This window comes from Vidua chalybeata, chromosome Z, assembly GCF_026979565.1.
Source record: "Vidua chalybeata isolate OUT-0048 chromosome Z, bVidCha1 merged haplotype, whole genome shotgun sequence".
In the NCBI taxonomy this organism is placed as follows: Eukaryota; Metazoa; Chordata; class Aves; order Passeriformes; family Viduidae; genus Vidua; species Vidua chalybeata.
Genome location: NC_071570.1, coordinates 52,034,097 through 52,046,713, shown reverse-complemented (window position 1 = coordinate 52,046,713; position 12,617 = coordinate 52,034,097). Strand labels below are relative to the sequence as shown.

Here is a 12,617-nt window from a genome sequence, read left to right as displayed (position 1 = left end):
AACTAATCTTATTTACTTAAAATTAGAGGGATGAAGAAACAGCAGAGGGATTTCCAGATGTATTTCCAGACCTCTTACCACAACCACTGAAAAAAGGGTCATTTTTTCCCCCAATAGAGATTTACTATCATTTAATTGATAAGCCCTTCAAGAACTATAGAAGCTCAAAGTGTCTTGTTCCTTCTAAGAATCATTCAGTTTCCCTGACCAGGAATTTTGCAGATTTTCATGTTCCACTTGCAAAAATAAATGGATTAGGAGTGTAATATTATTGTATTTTTTAAAAATGTGAGAAAAGGACTACAGTATATCACAAATCTGTATTGTTTATTACACGTGGGAAAAGCTTTAATGTTAAAAAATGCATAAAGTACATCCATATGCTTTTTAAAATGTTCCTTTTATTTGTTGAGCCCTTAAAAAATATGTACAGACAAGAGGGAAGAGAAAGCCTAATGCTGCATGAACTCTAAACCTGAATTTTACTACTGTGGTATCCTTAAAAAAATAAACAGTTATGATACTGAAAATTGTTCTTAGACTCCCACAGATTTATGAACAACAAAATTCTTAAATTTTCTTCTGTCTTTTGTTTTGTCCCATGCAATCTCAAGTTCATAGCTGCAGGAGTTGCCAGCAGGCCTGCCAAAAGTCATAAAAAATTGATATGCTTATGTGCATTTAATGCTTCAGTTCATGTATGTAACTCTGGTTAGGAAAGACATGCATGATAAAACCTCTCGAAATCAAAACCAAGTCCAGTGACAGCTAAAATTCACTCTGAAATCATTAAATAGTTGGATTTCAAAAAAGAGTAAAAAAATTCAACTCCCAAAGTAAAGTTTGCAGAACAAAAATTGAGATAATAATGGAAACTGCTTTTTGTCCTTAATGAAAGGCTACAAGAACACAGAAGTGTTTCTTTCCATATAAGACTAGGGGCAGTTTTGAAACTCATTAATTTCTTTACTAAATTTTGTTACTTTATTATCAGCTGCATATGTTACAAACCATCAACCAAGAACCTTTTAAAATAACGAATGTAGACAGGACCTAGTTGAGCATTGATTTTTTCCTCTCCATTAAATATAAGGAAAAACTTTTTTTCTCTTTGTTTCATCATTTTCCTTTAATTGTTTACTTTTGCTCTGTCTCCTGCAAGCACATTTAAGAGTTTACTGTAAGGATACATCTTTCTGCAGTGTCAAAACTCAGGGGCAGCCTCCCTTCCCCTAGAGAAAACCTCAGAAAAACCCAGAGTAGAATAATGATGAATTCTTGGGAAGCTGTGGGGTGTAAGGGAAGCAATTTCCCTTTACATGTGGTGGCTAGTTTTCTTACTCCAGATAATGGGAAAGAAGGGAGGGTGCTTTGCCAGTTTTAAAAGCTAGAGTCAGCCATCCTTTTCGGTGTTGAATATACACCGAAATATGGGTGAGTATGATTGCTACTAGTGAACTGTGCCATAGAATGCAATGGAGCTGGAGGTACTTTTCTAATGTAAATACTGAAAAGGAAGAACAGGAAATGAAGTATCTATCAGAAAAATAAATATTAAAGCATTTCATCCTGTTCCTGTGTCTTTGGCATGACTGTCTGTCTCAAGCCTTCTCCCCAGAGTAAAAATGCAGTGAAACGAACTGTCCACTGTTATACCTATGACCAAGGAGTGGTGTTTCCCTGAAATATAAACCATTGCCTCACCTTATGACCTCAGGGTGAAATGAACCTGTTGATGACTCTGGATTGTTGCTTCTTGAGGATAGCCAAGAATGGAGGCTTAAAGGTCCCTAACAAAGGTTAAGATAAAGAGCATGAGGAGAGCTGGAAAGGAGAAGAAGCTAAGGACTCCTATTTTCAATTACCTAAATCTAATCATGAAAGCTACAGAGGCAAAAATTCCCCCAACAACCCACTGCACTAAGCTTAAGCAAAGCCAGATCAATTGCAAATAAAGACAGATGAACTTTATCAGAACAAAACAAGGAAGGATTTGAAACTTATCTAGATAAATGGGATTTTGATGTAAGAACACAGCTTTTCTCATGGGCATAATTTATTTTGATTATCCTGCACATGGAATAAGAGGATGCTTTGGACAGAAGGAATTTTGCTCAGACATCTTGACCTAATTAAGAGTGCATTGACATTTTTTATTTGAATTCTGTCACTAACATGCACATGACCTTGGAAAGTCACATTGATTATTGTTTCATAAAACAATCTCTAATAGTCACACGAAGGAAAATGGGAAAGCTCATTTGTATTTGAATATAAAAAAAATTGACCACTTACACATTAAAATTCTAAGATCACCACACAAGTATGCTTAAAAACTTTAACTTCCTTGGCCTGCCTTTTTAAATAGTCTGCATAGTTGTGGCTGAAGGTTAAATGGCAAAATGCTAAGTTCACCAGCAAAAGTTCTGGCATCCTATGGGTGAGCATATAGAACATACAAAATGTGCTCCTGCACTGTGAGAACAAATAAAACCAGCATGAAGTACATGGGTCCTTCTGGAAAGCTTATGGCTCTGCTCTACTGACATGATTTTTTTACATGCTCTCCACAGTGCAGGACTGTTTGTTTGTTTGTGCTTTTGTTTTATTTTATTTTTAAAATTTATTTTCAAGAGGAACAGCTAGAATTATATTCAGACAATAAATGTAGGACTAAAAAAGATTCCAAAAATAATTAGATACTAAAGATACTAAAATATATTAAAAAACACAACTTACTCCCCCCATCCAACCCCCCCCCAAAAGAAATCAAACAAAACAACAACAACAAAAACAAACAAACAAACCAACCAACCAAAACAAAACAAAAAAAAACCCCCAAAAAAAAACCCCCCAAAACAGCCTAGTATTCTAGAAAGATTACCCAGAGTATTTCTGTTGTCTCCTTTTGCTTTGAGTTGGGACTGGTATGGACCTGTCAGATCTGCAAAGTGACACTTGGTTTAGACTCACTAGATATGGCCAAAGGCTTTCAAAATGTCCTCATTTACCAAACATAATTTTGTCTTACATACAGTTTGAGAAGATTAGAAGATTCTCAAGCCAAACATGACAGATTTGCTGCTGAGAGTTGGAAAGAGTGTCCTCAGGACTTCTGTGTCAGAGAGATCCATTTTGTAATGATTCTGCCTCCTAAAAACATTGAAAGAGCTTTGTTTTTCCTTTAGCACACACTGAAAATAAGTTTTGAAAGCTTGAGAGCTGTTGTGAAACAGCAATCCTTTGGCAAATTTTGTTGGTTTTGCCTTCCAAATGTTTTAAAGTTTGTATTTTGTCTAGAATACAATTTTTTTTCAGAGAGCCACAGGAAACATGCAATATCTGGCTGCTACCTTAATCATATATTTAAGACCACTTGAAAGTTTTAGGGATACATTCAGATTGCAAAAGTGGTTACTCAGAGGCTGGGAAATAACACAGATATCTTTTCTTCTTGGCTGTTTGGACAAAGCTGCTTGCTCTGAGTGAGGCAGGAGTTATAATAAATAAAGAGTGCTGACAGAATTAGTCTTGCTGCACACACTGAATTAGTCTAAATTAACACTGTGCCTCTCACAGGGCTAGCTACTCCATACAAATATTGCTGGATTCTTTAACTGGACCAACAACAACTATTCATAGTAGTTTACCAAACATTTAACAAGGGTATGTATTGCTTGAAAGAGGGGGTTGCAGGTCTGGTGGCTTCATGCTGTTCTTCTGATTTTATTTATAAGCTTCTTTCCAGTGAAGAAGCAGCATTATGTGGATGATATACAGAGTCCTTTAAAGTCAGCTTAAACTGAACATCAGTTTCATTGTCTTACACCCAAATGCCAAAAACAGGGTGGTAAGTAAACATTTGCTATTTATTAAAAAAAGCATCTGACTTCATCTTCAAATTGGAATAGAGATAATTAAAAAAAAATTCCAAGTAATTAAAAAAAAAAAGAAAGAAAATCCAGCAGGGATAAAAAGATATAGGGGGAAAACATCTCATTCCATTAATCCATGAACTTTTCAATAGTTAATGCGAACAGTTGTGTATATAATGCTACATGCTACTCAGATAAACTACATTTTGCAAAACAATGCCTCCACCAACACTACTCTCCCTGGATTCAGTGGAAAGAGGGCAGTATTCAACATTTGAGAACATGGTCCCCATTTCCATATGTTTATGTGAAATGAAACTCTCATGTGCACCTGAAATTAGGTTTTTCTAATGTATTTTTCCTCACTTATAAATGCTTATGCTGGCATTAAAGTAGAATTACGGCTTCTGAGAAAGAACTGACACACACATTCTTCAAACTTCCCAATATATTTCATTTTCCTGGTGATCTCAATTTTGATTGCAGTTTGAAAAGGTGAAAAAACACCCACTGCAGCTGACACAGCTCTTGCAGAGTGTTTGTTTTACGGCAGTACCTCTCTTTTTGGCTGAGCTGGTTGTCTTTTTCCTGCTCACTTAGGAGCCTTATGAGCCCACGGACTCCAGAGAGACAATACAGGAAATTGCATGGATCACTTTATTGTTCTGAGCTGTTTGTTTAGTTATGTGAGGCTTTCGTTATCTCTGACATTCCAGAGAAGCCTTACTTTGAGGACTTCGTGGATACTAGTTATCAAATAGGTGAAGTTAATCTGTCAGTTCTGCTCTGTCTTCTGTCTGAAATACATCTGAAGGAGTCAAGGCAAGGTGAAACAATGGCACTTCATGTTAGAAGATCAGTAGTTATTTGTTCTTGCTGAATTTGAAAAGGCAATGAACCAGAAAATTTATAATACTTCTGTTGATAGGGTGAAGTCAATTTAGAAGGATGAATGTAGGATTGGGTTGATTGCAACATACATTGCCGACAACATTCCTGAATAAATCAGTGAAGAAGTGAGCTAGAGCTGCACAAGAAGAATCTCAGATTTGTATTTTTAATTCAAGCATAATTTCCACCTGTCTTCTGTTGTTGTGGTCAAGGTGGAGGTCCAATCCAAATGAAGGAAAACCAGAGCCCACTGTGCATTGCTGTGACAATATTATCGCACTCCATACATTTCAAGTCGCCTGTATATATTGTGGGGAAAAAATAAGATGCAGCTTTCTCTTATAGCTACAGACAGAAAGATAGAATAAAAAGCATTGCAGTCCTGGTGAACTGGTCATGTAGCCAGATCAGTAACATTATATGCCTTGTTTTCTTGCCTCATTTCAAAGTCAAAGCAAACAAAAGAACAGAAAAACCATCATATATGTGAAATAACTCTTGCTTCTGGGAACATGATGATTGAGAATATAACTATAAAAAGTGAAAGTGTAGAGGATTGAGAATTATTACTGCTAATAATTCAAGGGTTAGAAGCAACAGATTTAAAATGAGAAGCAGCCAATTTAAACCAGCGAAAGTATGTTCTTTCCCTCCTTTTTTGACCTCTTCTCTACTATACACATGACAGAAGTTGGATTGAAAATCACTAGGAGGGAATTTTGCAGAGGACAGTGACATTAACAGGTTAAAACAGGTTCAATAGACTCAAGGAAGAGAACTATGTATGGCTATTAATCTTCTTTATTCAAGAAGAAGAAAAAGAAGAAGAAGACAAAGAAGAAGAAGAGGAAAAAGAGCAGGAGGAAAAAATGAGGTCTTGTATTGTAAAGTTTTTTTCAACTGTCATTAGCAACTATTGTTGGAAACAATTGCTGCTCAGAGCAGCATTTGGCCTCATCTAGCATAGCAGTTTTTGCTTATTTTGGAAATGCTTTTTAGAGCTGGTCACTCAATTTATTTTCAAAATCTTTTGCTGGCTTTTACAAGAACACATTGAAACCCTTTGCTTAAGAGGAGTTACTTAGCAGGCTGTGGTTCTGAAAAAAACAATTTGTGTGTGTGGAGGCAGCAAAGGGAACAGCACACACAGAAGTTATGGACTCAGCTAAAGCCAGCTTACTCTAGGAATGCAGAGAAAAAAAAAAAATCTTCTCTGCTGTTTACATAACTGGAATGTTTCCCTGCTTGTAAGCAGGTCAATATTTTTTAGCACTGGCTGTTCAACAGTGCCAAGATGGAAAATCTTGTTTCATTCAGGTGCCTCAAAGTACAACAAATGTGATAGAGCAGCCTTACAGTTTATCATGAAATATGCCATTTAGTAGTGCAGCAGGACATGTTCTGTAGTAAGCCATATCTAGCTTGTCACCACAGGAGCTGAGTTCTTGAGTGTGTTTGTGCATGCTGCTAACCTGGACAAAGTCAGGAAGAACAGAGCACAGTGCATGTCTGAGAGCTGAAATTCTGTTTCCCACCCATCCTGAAGACAGACAGGGAGGGAAAGCTCACTCCCAGGGTGTTGTTTAAACATAACAATTGTTAGGTCAGAGCCTTGGAACAGCAGACAGACCTGGAGATACCACCCAGGGATGGGATAGCCTGAGAGGCCTGTACAGACAGCAGAAGAGGTTTGGAAATGACAGTGGAGTAACCCCACCCAGATTCCAAAAATAATGCAGAACAAGACTTACTCTGCAAACATATGAAAGGTTTGTACAGACATTTACAAGTTCATGGTAACTTGAAATTGTCATTCTTGTTTTCAGGGCCATTTCTTAATCTGTTTCCCTTTGTCCCTACTTGCTTGATTAAAAAAAATTTCTTGAAGAAGCTTTCTGTTCAAGTGAGGATCAATGAAAAGCACACGCAAAAAGGATATTCAACATCCATTTTAAAGAGACAAATTCATATATATGCAATCCAGTGAGCATTTTTGTTATGATGGCTCTTATTTTTGCCACTGCTTGCATCTGATAAAATGATGCACATGCTTAGAGTGTAGAGTCATACTAAAAGGTTGGTTGGATCACAGCCAAGATACTTGTCTTAGAGAATCTGAGGTACAGAGAACAAACAGATTTTCACTATTCTAGTGTCAGTTAAATCATAAAGTCTCTTTGCATAGAATTAGCTCTTTCTGTCAAACTGACAAGGATTTTTTAGACAAAGAATTAACAGTGCAAAGGCAGAGGATGGCTGTGCAAAATCCTCTAGATTTCTAAGACCATGGCAGAGTTTATTCCCAATGCTTTTGACTCAGTATGCTGGTTTATGAAGTTTCCTTTTTCTTTTCTCTTGAATAAAGGTGTTAGGCAGGTAGGGAAGAGACAGCAGAGTGACAATAATGTGCCCCCTATGGGGATCAAGTGGAGGAGAGAGGCTGGCACAAAACTTTTGCCTCCTGTAATTCATCCTCACACAGGCCTCTGCCCTGTAAAAAGTGCATGAGGGGATAAAAAAGTGATGGTGGTTGCCTAGTCTCCCACAGGGGAGAACAAGGGCTTGCTGAGCACTGCTTTGGCTGTTTGTGTGGAAGCATCTGAGATCACTTAACATGCTAATTTTCTCCTCTTATGCTTAGATTTTAAATTACTGTTTATGCTTCCCATTTGTCAACAGCTTATCCAGGAAAGGGTAACGCAAAGAAGATGGTTCACTCCCACTTGAGTTCTTCACTTTTTGCAGCTGTGCGAAATGGAGCACCAAAGTAATGTAGTTTGATCAAGCTCAGAAAGAATTTGTATATCATCGAGTATTGCCGGCCAAAAATCTTCAGAGCTATAACTTGAAAGCTACAGCACTGACCATGTGACTTGGCCAAATATGGATCTAACTCCTTGTGGAGCACCTGGAAAGCCAAGGACAAATCAGGTATCTTAACTTAGAAGCAAACACATTTAACTTAGATGTCTTGAAAAGAGAGGAAACAAAAGTCACAGCCTGTGTTTCAGAGTACATTTATTTTTTGTGACATAAGTGGAAATAAGTAACAAGAATTCCTTATTTAACCTCTAAGGGCAGAATAAATACCACCAATACCTACTGAACAGGTCACTGTAGAAAAGGATGTGTTCACAGGATGAGAGACTGAGGACTGCTTCTTCTAGAGTCTAGCTACTCGGTGAAGATTGCATTAAAGCCTGTAAAAATTTTTGCAATTCTGAAAATGAACACAATTAATTAAATCTGGCATACCACTCCCTTATATTTTTTCTAGTCCACTAGTCTGGTTTCATGTACCATCCTAAATTCATATCTACTGCTATCCAGGCTTAATTTCTCTCAGTTGTAACGTGTGTATGATCAGTCTGGACTGAAATAAGATTCTTGCCTTATTTCTCTTTTGAATTTTTCCAGCAGTGCAAGAACAGCTCCACCAAGAATTTTGTAGAGCTAAGCCTTCTCCAAGCTCTAGCCATCTAAGTGCATCCATGGAGGAGCAGTAGGAGAAACCATGGGCTAAGATGGAGACTTGGCAAAGTGTCTTCTATTTTTCAGCTGTTGTACTGACACAGGATTCCTGATGGAGCCATTGGCAGGTTGTTTCTCACACTCAGTCTGTATGTCACTTAGGAAGCAGAGGGGAACAAGTCTCACTTTTCAATCAATTCAGACAGATTTGACAGCAAAAAGTAAACAGCATTTGGCAAAAGTCACTCTCAATGAGAGTGTCGTTAAGAAAGTCACTCACAGAGAAATATGCATAAAACTTCCCTCTCTTTCATTTTTTCCCCAACCACTTCAACATGGAAGATGATAATTTAGGTTTGTTTTCCTAAAATTATGATCTCCATTGCTACCACATCACAGATTTACCAGAAGAGTTGTTTCAGCTTCCAGCTAAATGAGGCAGGATTTTTGGACATCTGCCCTGCTTGATTGATGCAAATATATTCTGGAAATAGACCACCAAACCCCGATGTTAAAATACCCTAAATAATGTCCCATACATACAGAAGAAAGGAGGAAGACAGAAGTGATCTGGAACTTCAGGGTAGGGTAACTCTGGAAGCCTGCTGCCCCCCAGGTGTGAATATCCTGTTAAGTTAGTGGGAGGTCATCTCGGCACATCATCTTGTCATCAATGCAAAACACCTTGCTTAGAATGCTCTTAGTATAAGATGAAGAGTAGGGTTTGGATGTCCATGATGAGCAGAAAGAGTACTTCAGCTAAACTTGTAGTTAAAATTAGGGATGTACTTCCTCCCTTTAGATAGCAATGCCCTCTCTTCCCTGGAGGGGCTACAGCGTCATCTAGTGGGAATTAACCAAAACTGTTTAAGTCACAATTGTATGATCCAGTTGCTGAACATAAACGAATGCCCATAACATTTTTTTTTTGACACGGGGCAGAAAATATCCTCTTTCTTCCAAGGAGAAAAGGTTATCTGGAAAGGACTTGGTTTAGCCAAGCCACACACAGCTTAGTGTAGTAGCTGCTAGATGAGCTGAGTGTCTCCACTGTGGCTAGCCTTCTTCTGCAGAGGTGTTCTAGACACTCCCAAACTGAGCAGGCAAAGGCAGCAGTGAAGAATAACAATATGCTAGTGCACCTATGAACATTATGGTTGTCTATCAGCTGTCAGTGAGTGGGAAGTGTTTGAAGTGCATTGAAGTTCCTGGGAGACATACATGTCTTTTTTCTTCAGTTGCTTTCTTTCTTGCTTGACAAGAGCCAGTTTGGTCCTAGCTAGGAAACCCTCCAAGACCATCAATGCTGAAAGAAAAGAAGGAAGCTATGTAGAAGGAAGTACTGTGGGTCCTGCAAGTACTCACAACTAAGCAGCAACCATGTAAAGCTGTGCAAACTGCATTCTGGAAACTAGCATTCTAACAGCTGCTTTCCATAAAGACAGCTCTGAAATGTGTAGAAGACAAGGTCCTATTTCAGTACATTTGCTTTTGAAGGTAGGTCAGAGAACAGTAACTGTTCTTACAATTGCATGACAAGAGTGAGTCTAGTCTTTCCATTAAATCTGAGCAGTGAGGCATGCTGTCATACAAGAGAGACAACAAAAACTCTTCTGATGCAGATTTCAGTCCCAACTTTCTGTGCTCTCTGTCAAGAGGATAAAGATAGTAAATAGCATTTACTCTTTCAGGAGGGTAACTTCTCTTGTGGATCAAGAGAACAAATGCAGGGTGGCTATCTGTACAAACTCAGCACTGAAAGCCAGCAGCAGGGGCCTCAACAAAATGTCCTGCCACCCTCTGGTGATTCTCTAGTGAAACTGCACCTGGCATTAGCAGTTTTCTTGTACGTTCACTAACACAAATGCTTTCTTAAAAAATGATCCAAACCTGAAAAAGACCGATTTTTGTGGTTGCCCATCTGATTCTGTTGAACACAGCATACTTGCAACACCTGGTGAAGATGGATTAAGTCAGGACTTTGCCATCTACTTGGGGGAGAGGAGGCATTTTAACATAGTTTGAATATTTTACTATTTTTTTTTTTCACAGAGACAGATACAAGAAAAGCTTAAAATTAGGCAAGCTACAAATATTTAATTACTGACATGCTATAGACACAATGACATTTGAAGCTGCTCTAGTGCCCAAGGGCTCTGAGCAGAATCTGAGCAACCACGAGTTACTGAGATACTTATTTTCATTACACCCACAAGTGATTTAAAATAAGCAGCACAAATGAGGCAAAGAAAGTCAATAAGCCAAGCAGCTAGTCACTTCTGCCTGGTGGCATGATCTTATGTGTCCTCATAGCTCAAGAGGCAGGGTAAAGTGGTACACTGCACAGTAGACAACAAGTGGCATTTTCCCATTAAGTTTTTTTCTAGAAAGATTAGCCTGTTTTGAGACTGCAAGAAAATAGATATTGTAAAGCAAGAGCTGTCAAACTGTGTCATTTCAACACACAAAAAAAATCTGAATTGATAAATAGTAATTTTCATTTAAAGATCAATAATACCTTTTGTCCATTTCAGCCCAGCACTGTTATTTTTCAAAAGCTTTCCTCTCCATTTCAGGATGGTAGAAGAATGACAATCTTGTCAGCTGAAGACATGGGGTAATACTTTGTCCCTCTCTTTTCTTGTCCATTCTTCTCTCTACCTGGTTGCAGCATCTGTTATCACCTCCATCACAGCTAAACCATAGGAAGTGACCCCTTATTTGAGGACCAGGTAGGTGCATGTGGAGAGATATCCATCAGAATTGCTGGTGTCACAACATTTCAAGTGCAGGGACAGAGAATGATGTTGAAAGCAGTACGGGAAAAATCTGATGGGATTTGAAGGGCTGATCCAAAATCCATTGAAGCAGATAAGATATTTTCCCGGTCTCAATTTTGTGTGACTGCTATTTCCTGCTCTTATTTTTCCCTTGTCAGGGACTTTAAGAATTGAAACAACATTTTATAATAATTTTACTTTGATCCCTTCCCTCACAAGCCTTTGAGATCACTTAGGGAGGGATGAAAGAGACTACAGTATAGAGCTGGGGAGAGCACCTCAGAGTTCTGAGAGAGGCCAAACCTGCAGGGTAGCCTCTCCACCCAGCTGTGTCCTTCCAGACAGCTTATTTCTGGTCAGAGCTGACAGCTTGACATTTGGTTGTTGCTCCCCCTGTCACAAAGTTCACCTGCCATCCATATCAAAGGAGCCCGCACATGACAGCATTTGCTGTGGGTGTCCGTGCACCCTGCCAGAGCCTCTTGTTGTGGGCATCACTAAGGTTCAGCCTAGCTGGCAGCGAAAACTAGGAGGGGAGGCTGGCATGGATTTTATGACATGTTGCAAATGCACATTGTAAAAAGTGAAGCCTCATGTTTTTGAGGGAAATCTTCCTATTCTCTAAAGGTTGCTTACATCTCTCAAGGGCTGCAAGTTCTTGTGCTCTAAGGAAAGCCCATTCCAAAATACCTAAAATGCAGCAGACCCTGCACAAATTAAGGCACTGCACAGATCTTCCTGAGGACTGCTGCATGGATCTTACTTAAAGTAAAACACTCTCCACAGCTGCTGAAAGGCTGACAGTGAGAGCAATACAGACTAAACATGAATAGAAATGACCATAAATACAATCTCCAGCCTTTTGTCCGGTGTAAAGACTTTGAGCTTTCCAACCATGAAGTTAATTTTAACAGTGTGCAGCTGGAATGCTCTTTCCAGGAGAAGAAGGCATTGTCATCTGGCTAGAGAAAGAAGTAACTAGCAATTGAATGCAGTATTATCTCTGAGCTCACATGAAAACTGGAATAGTCTCCCTTACAGGATCTCGGCTTAGTTTTTTTTTTTTTCTTTTTTTTTCTTTTTTTTTTTTTTTTTGTTTTTTTTTTTTGGTTTTTTTTTTGTTTTTTTCAGGAGGCACTGAAATAAACAAGTAACAGTTGTACTACTCTGTACAAGCCCTCTTCCTCATAGAGTTTTCCTCCTGCACCATGCCCTCCACAGTAATAAGGGTGTCTCAGAGGGAATATAAGTTGCAGTGTAACAGGCGTTACTACAGAGATGTGGATGGTAGCCTCAGACTAAGGCTCATACCTAATTATCCACAAAGGCTACCATGGCTTTAGGCAAGACATTCCGGCATGCTTTGATGGCCAGGGATAAATATTGGATGTGCTCCCCATCACACTGACTAGTCTTAGTGCCTTCATAGAATTGGTTAGATATTACATGAAAAAAAAAGAAGTGATGCTGAATCAACACAGAAATTAATCTAGAGAATTTGTCCCAAAGAGATATCAACATGATTGTTTCAAGGCAAAGGAAAAACTGAGTGTCTAACAAAGACTGTAAGGGACAAAACTTTCCTGTCTCAGAAATTTGT

At 38.6% G+C, this 12,617-nt stretch overlaps 1 long non-coding RNA gene across 1 annotated transcript; it reads left to right on the top strand.

Annotated features, from left to right (window-relative positions):
* Positions 1–6,453: 6,453 nt before the first annotated feature.
* Positions 6,454–10,963, top strand: LOC128782042 (uncharacterized). The gene is made up of 4 exons (XR_008428630.1): positions 6,454–6,535; positions 7,446–7,697; positions 8,184–8,365; positions 10,814–10,963. It is a non-coding gene; the product is annotated as an uncharacterized LOC128782042 (long non-coding RNA).
* The last annotated feature ends 1,654 nt before the right edge of the window (positions 10,964–12,617 follow it).